At 43.9% G+C, this 7,748-nt stretch overlaps 1 pseudogene; it reads left to right on the top strand.

Annotated features, from left to right (window-relative positions):
• The first annotated feature begins 5,726 nt into the window (after nt 1-5,726).
• Nucleotides 5,727-6,480, top strand: LOC105547857 (annotated as a pseudogene).
• Nucleotides 6,481-7,748: the final 1,268 nt, after the last annotated feature.

Here is a 7,748-nt window from a genome sequence, read left to right as displayed (position 1 = left end):
TTTTTAAGACGGAGTTTTGCTTTTGTTGCCCAGGCTGGAGTGCAATGGTGAACCTCAGCTCACCATAACTTCCACCACCCAGGTTCAAGCAATTCTCCTGCCTCAGTCTCCCAAGTAGCTGGGATTACAGGCATGCACCACCATGCCCAGCTAATTTTGTATTTTTAGTAGAGACGGGGTTTCCCCATGTTGGTCAGGCTGGTCTCGAACTCCCAATCTCAGGTGATCCACCTGCCTCGGCCTCCCAAAGTGCTGGGATTACAGGCGTGAGCCACCACGCCCAGCTCAAGTGGTTTTATAAATGAATACTTTAAAATTTCACTCTAAAATATTTTTCAGGGATCAGGCATGGTGGTTCACACCTATAATTCCAGCACTTTGGGAGGCCTGCCAGGCAGGAGGAGCACTTGAGCCCAGGAATTGGAGACCAGCCTGGGCAACACAGTAAGACCTCTACTCTACAAAATACTAGAAATAAGGCCAGGCAGCCAGGCGCGGTGGCTCACACCTGTAATCCCAGCAGTTTGGGAGGCCAAGGCGGGCGGATCACGAGGTCAGGAGATTGAGACCATCCTGGCTAACAAGGTGAAACCCCGTCTTTTCAAAAAATACAACAATATTAGCCAGATGTGGTGGCAGCCGCCTGTAGTCCCAGCTGCTTGGGAGGCTGAGGCAGGAGAATGGCATGAACCTGGGAGGCGGAGCTTGCAGTGAGCAGAGATCCGGCCACTGCACTCCAGCCTGGGCAACAGAGCGAGACTCTCTCTCAAAAATAAAATAAAATAAAATAAAATAAAATAAAATAAGGCCAGGTGCAGTGGCTCACACCTGTAATACACTACCACTTTGGAAGGCCAAGGCAGGAGATCGCTTGAGCTCAGGAGTTCGAAAGCAACCTGGGTAACATAGTGAAACCTCATCTGTACAAAAATACAAAAATTAGCCAAGTGTGGTGGCGCGCACCTGGAGTCCAAGCTACTGGGGATGCTGAGGTGGGAGGATCACCTGAGCCCACGAGGTCAACGCTGCAGTGAGCCGTGATTATGCCACTGTACTTCTGTTCCAAAAATAAAAATAAAATAAAATATTCTTGAACAGAAGACTGAAAGCTTCATAATTTTTCCTAAAACTACAGTAATTCTGACACCAAAATATTCCATAGATAACATATACAAGTTAAAACCACAGACTATCTACAGACTACTCCTCATTTGGAAATACAAATTTAAAAAAATAAAAAAACGTGCATACGACAGGCTCAACTGTGCAGTTAGAGAATAAAATGTCATGGCTAAGTGTGTTTTATTCTGGGAATGCACATACGATTCTATAGTATGTATGTCAATACAAACAATAAAAAATAGAGAAAGACAAAAATCACAGTTCTCTTGACACATGCAACAACCATATTTCAACATTAATTTCTCATTAAAAGTCTTGACTTCTTATTTTATTTACTTATTTACTGAGATAAAGTCTGGCTCTGTCACCCAGGCTGGAGTACGGTGACACCTCCCAGGCTCAAGCAATTCTCCTGCCTCAGCCTCCTGAGTAGCTAGGACACAGGCCCACACCACCATGTCCAGCTAATTTTTGTGTTTTTTGTAGAGACAGGGTTTCGCCATGCTGCCCAGGCTGGATTCAAGCAATCTGCCCGTCTCTTATAGGTGTGAACCACCACGTCTGGCCGTCTCAGACTTTTAGACTAATCAAAATTGATTTTTAATATTTAAAACAATCTTTCAAAGTAACATTCAATTTTAATGGAAAAAGACTAGAATATGCTTTAAAATAAAAAAGCAAGACAATTATAATAACTTCGGGGAAGACTTTCACTCTTCATGGCATACTTACTTCTCGTACTGCTTGAATTTATTTTATCATGAGCACACTTTTCTTTTTCTTTTAGACAGGGTCTCACTCTGTCACCCAGGCTGGAGTGCAGTGGCACAATCACAGCTCACTGCAGCTTCGACCTCCCCAGGCTCAAGCAATCCTCCCATCTCAGCCTCCCGAGCAGCCAGGACTACAGGTGTGCACCACCATGCCCAGTTAATTTTTGTATAATTTGTAGAACTGGGGTCTTGCTATGTTGCTCAGGCTGATTTTCATAATTAAAAAAAATTAAAATTAAAATAGTACTTGCCGAACGCACTTTTTGTGATTGGTATTCTGATACTTTCAAATGCATGGTATAAGAGGCAATCCCAAATCACAGAAAACTGCACCTCAGCTGACCTATGACCACCCTCCAAGGACGTCTGTAAAGCCCAAAGCTAAGGGAGGTGGCCCAAGAGCTATCTGGAGAGGAGTTTTGAAAGAATTTTAAAAACCGGCCAGGCGCAGTGGCTCATGCCTGTAATTCCAGCACTCTGGGAGGCCGAGGCGGGCAGATCTTGAGGTCAAGAGATCAAGACCATCCTGGTAAACATGGTGAAACCCCATCTCTACTAAAAATACAAAAATTAGCTGGGCGTGGTGGCAGGCGCCTGTAGTCCCAGCTACTCGGGAGGCTGAGGCAGGAGAATAGCATGAACCGGGGAGGCGGCGGCGCTTGCAGTGAGCCGAGATTGAGCCACTGCACTCTAGCCTGGACAACAGAGCGAGACTCCATCTCAAAAAAAAAAAACGATTTTAAAAACCAAAACAACTTCTGGTCACAGCACTCATTAATAGCCCCAAAGCGGGCAACCCAGATGTCCATCAGGAGTGGAGAGATAAAGAGAGGGATGAGAATACAGTGCACACTACACAATAACCACAAGGAACTAAGCTGCGGCTATTCCCAATCACGTGGATGGATCTCAAGTACTCTTACTTACAATTACTTTTTATTTTTTGAGACACAGTATCACCCTGTTCCCAGGCTGAAATGCAGTGGCATGATCTCAGCTTACTGCAAACTCCACTTCCTGGGTTCAAGCAATCCTCCCACCTCAGCCTGCTGAGTAGCTGAGACTACAGGTGAGCACCACCATGCCCAGCTAATTTTTCTATTTTTTTTTTTTTGTAGAGACAGGGGTCTCACTATGTTGCCCAGGCTGGTCTTGAACTCCTGGACTTAAGCGATTCACCCACCTCAGCCTCTCAAAGTACTGGGATTACAGGCTACAATTACCTTTTATTATGGTAAAATGTATGTAACATAAAATGTACAATTTTAACCCTTTTTTGAGATTGACGAAGGAAAAAAAAAGCAGCAACTCAAATTGCTAGGATGGAAATAAGAGAAGGGACATTACTACTGACATTAATAGAAATAAAGATTATTAAGAAAAACTATGAACAATCGTATGCCAACAAATTAGATAATCTAGGTGAAATGGACAAATTTATAAAAAGACACAAACTACCAAAATTGATTCTTGAAGAGAAAATGTTAATAGATCTACAACAGGTACAAAGATTGAACTAGCAATCCAAAACACACAAAGAAAGCTGGATAGCTTCACAGGTGCATCTACCAAACATTTAAGTAAGAGTTATTACCAATTCTTCACAAACTCGTCCAGAAAAAGGAGAACGCTTCCTAAATCATTCCATAAGGCCTGTATTACCTTGATACCAAACAAACAAACAAAACGACATACAAGGAAAGAAAACTAGACTCAATTTCCCTTATGAATACAGATGCAAAAATCTTCAACAGAATACAATACTAGCAAACTAAATTCACCAACATGGAGAAAGAATTATATACCATGATCAAGCGGGATTTATCCCAGGAATGTAAGGTTGGTTCAACAAACAAAAACCAATTAATGCAATACACCATATCAATAGAAAAAAATGAGTCACACAAGTATCTCAACGGATGCAGAAAAATCACAACAAAGTCCAACACCCTTTTTCATGGCAAAAACTTAACAAACTAGAAACACAAGGAAACGTTCTCAACCTGAAAAGGGGCATTTATGAAAACCCACAGCTAATGCCATACTTAATGGTGAAGGTTACATGCTCTCTCCCTAAGGTCAGAAGAAAGACAAGAATGCCCACTAGTGCTATTTCCACTCCACACTGTACTGAAGGTACTAGGCAGGGCAAGTAGGCAACAAAAAGAAATAAAAGGTATCCAAGTTGAAAAGGAAGAAGCAAAACTATCTGCATTCAGAGATAATTTTATATATAAAATTTATGTGATTTTTTTAATGTAAAAATCCTAAGGAATTCATCAAAAAAGCTATTAAAACTAATTAAAAAGTTCAGCAATTTTGCAGGATATAAGATCAACATATAAAAATCAATTTACCTCAGGAATAAATTTAAGAAACTCTTAGCCTGCGCTGTGAATGTAATCAATGCCACTGAATTGAACACTTAAAAATAGATAAAGTGGCCAGGCGTGGTGGCTCGCACCTGTATCCCAACACTTTGGGAGGCTGAGGTGGGTGGATCGCCTGAGGTCAAGAGTTTGAGACCAGCCTGGCCAAGACGGTGGAACCTCGTCTGTACTAAAAATGAAAAAATTAGCCGGGTGTGGTGGCGAGTGCCTGTAATCCCAGCTACTTGGGAGGCTGAGGCAGGAGAATCACTTGAACTTGCGAGACAGAGGTTGCAGAGAGCCAAGACTGCGCCACTGCACTCTAGCCTGGGTGACAGCGCAAGACTCCATCTCAAAAAAAAAAAAAAAAAACAGTTAAAGTGGCAAATTTTTATATATTTTTACCCCAATGAAAAAGAAAACTAAACAACTCTCACTCTGAAAACTATGAAACTTTTTTTTTAATCTAATTTATTATATTTTTTGAGACGGAGTCTCGCTCTGTCACCCAGGCTAGAGTGCAGTGGCGTGATCCTGACTCACTGCAACCTCCACCTCCCGGGTTCAAGCGACTCTCCCACTTCAGCCTCCCGAGTACGTGGGATTACAGGCGGCTGCCACCACGCCCAGCTAATTTTTGTAGAGACAGGTTTTCACCATCTTGGCCAGGCTGGTCTTGAACTCCTGACCTCAGGTGATCCGCCTACCTCGGCCTCCCAAAGCATTGGGATTACAGGCGTGAGCCACCACAGCCGTCCTTTTTTTTGAATTTTAAAAGATCTAAATAAGTGGAAAGGCATCTTATGTTCGTGGGACAAGAGTTTTTAATATTGTTAAGATGGCAATACTCCCCAAATTGACCTACAGATTCAATGAAATCCTTACAAGAATCCCAGCTGGCTTGCTACCAGAAACTGACAAGCTGATCCTAAAATGCATATGGAAACTCAAAGAACTTAGAAAGAATTGTCAAAACAATCTTGAAAAAGAACAAAGTTGGAGGACTCATACTTTCTGATTTGAAAACTTACTATGAAGCAACAGTAATGAAGACAGTGTGGTACTGGCATCAGAACAGACATATACATTAATGGAATACAACTGAGAGTCCAGAAAGAAACTCATACATTTATGGTCAACTGATTTTGACAAGGATTTCAAGACCATTCAACAGGGGAAAGAATAGTCTGTTCGACAAACGTTGTTGGAACAACTGGATATCTGCATGCAAGAGAATGAATGTAACCCCTCTACCTCATGTCAAAAATTAACTCGAAATTGATCAAAGAACTAAATGTAAATGCTGAAACTAAAAAACTCAGAAGAAAACACAGGTGTAAAAGAAAACACAGGTACGAAACTTTGTGAATTTGCATTGCCAATGGATTCTTAGATATGACACACAAAAAACAACAAAAAACAGTTAAATTTGTTTTCCTGCGCAGAAGGGTTCTAGGCAGCCATGGCGCCCAGCCAGAATGGCATGAAAGCTCTACTTCCACAAGGACTGGCAGCTGGCGCATGGCCACGTGGTTCAACCAGCCGGCCGGACGATCCGCAGATGCAAGGCCGGGCAAGCCAAAGTGCCCCACATTGCCCTGCACACCACGTCAGGACCCATCCGGCCCATCGTGTGGTGCCGCACGAAGCAGTATTCACACCAAGGTGTGCACCGGCCGCGGCTGCAGCCTGGAGGAGCTCAGGGTGGCCAGCATTCACAAGACCATTGGCATCTCTGTGGATCCAATGAGTCCACCGAGTCCCTGCAGGCCAAGGTGCTGTGGCTGAAGGAGCACCACTCTACACTCATCCTCTTCCCCAGGAAGCCCTCGGCCCCCAGTAAGGGAGACAGTTCTGCTGAAGAACTGAAACTGGTCACCCAGCTGATAGGGCCGGTCATGCCCATCCCAAATGTGAGAAGGAGAAAGCCCAAGTCATCACTGAGGAGAAGAATCTCAAAGCCTTTGCCAGTCTCCACACGGTCCATGCCGACGCCCGGCTCTTTGGCACACGGGCAAAAAGAGACAAGGAAGCTGAAGAACAGGATGTTGAAAACAAAAAATGAAGCCCTCCTGGGGACTTGTAATAAATCAGCAGTTTAAAAAAAAAAAGTTAAATTAGACTTCATCAAAATGAAGAACACCTGTGCTTCAAAGGCTACCATCAAGATAGTGAAATGACAACCCACAAAATGGTAGAAAATATTTGAAAATCTTATGTCCAATATGGGGCTTCTATCTAGTATATACAAAGAACTCTTAAAATTCAACAAAAAGACAACCCAATTTTTTCTTTTTTTTTTGAGACGGAGTCTCGCTCTGTCGCCCAGGCTGGAGTGCAGTGGCGCGATCTCGGCTCACCGCAAGCTCCGCCTCCTGGGTTCACGTCATTCTCCTGCCTCTTCACATCATTCTCTTGCATTGCATTCTCCTGCCTCAGAGTAGCTGGGACTACAGGCGCCCGCCACCACGCCCGGCTAATTTTTTTGTATTTTTAGTAGAGATAGGGTTTCACTGTGTTAGCCAGGACAGTCTTGATCTCCTGACCTCGTGATCCGCCCGCTTCAGCCTCCCAAAGTGCTGGAATTACAGGCGTGAGCCACTGTGCCTGGCCAAAACAACCCAATTTTTTAAATGAGTAAACAACTTGAATAGACATTTATCCCAAAGATATACAAATGTCTAACACATGAAAAGATGTTCAACAACATTCGCTATTAGGGAAAAGCAAATCAAAACCACAATGAGAAACGACTTCACGCTCACTACGACGGTTAGAATTTTAAGTCAGAAAATAACAAGCGTTGTCAAGGACGTGGAGAAACTGGAACCCTTGTGGGCGGCTGGCGGGAACGCAGACCGCTGTAGAAAACAACCTGGCAGTTCCTCAGGATGCTCAACACAGAGCCCTCACAGGACCCAGGAATTCCACTCCGAGGTATACGCTCGAGGGAAATGAAAACATGTGTCTCACAAAAACTTGTACATTAATGTTCACAGCATCGTTATTAAAAAATAAACAAAAATTACTTGGGAGGCCCAGGTAGGTGGATCACCTGAGGTCTGGGGTTTGAGCCAGCCTGGCCAACCAGGCGGCCAATAACCGCCTCTACTAAAAATACAGGAGTAAGTCGGGTGTGGTGGTGCACACCTGTAACCCCACCTACTTGGGAGGCTGAGGCAGGAGAACTGCTTGAACCCAAGAGGCAAAGGTTGCAGTGAGCCAAGATCATACCACTGCACTCCAGCCTGGGCGACAGAGCAAGACTCTGAAAACAAACAAAAAAAACAAAAAAACAACAAATAAACAAACAAAAGGTAAACAGATGTCCATCGGCCGGGCGCGGTGGCTCAAGCCTGTAATCCCAGCACTTTGGGAGGCCGAGACGGTCAGATCACAAGGTCAGGAGATCGAGACCATCCTGGCTAACACGGTGAAACCCCGTCTCTACTAAAAAATACAAAAAACTAGCCGGGCGAGGTGG

This window comes from Mandrillus leucophaeus, unplaced genomic scaffold, assembly GCF_000951045.1.
Source record: "Mandrillus leucophaeus isolate KB7577 unplaced genomic scaffold, Mleu.le_1.0 Scaffold4, whole genome shotgun sequence".
Taxonomy (NCBI): Eukaryota; Metazoa; Chordata; class Mammalia; order Primates; family Cercopithecidae; genus Mandrillus; species Mandrillus leucophaeus.
Note: the sequence above shows the minus strand (reverse complement) of the source record. Positions and strands in the feature narration are given on the sequence as shown.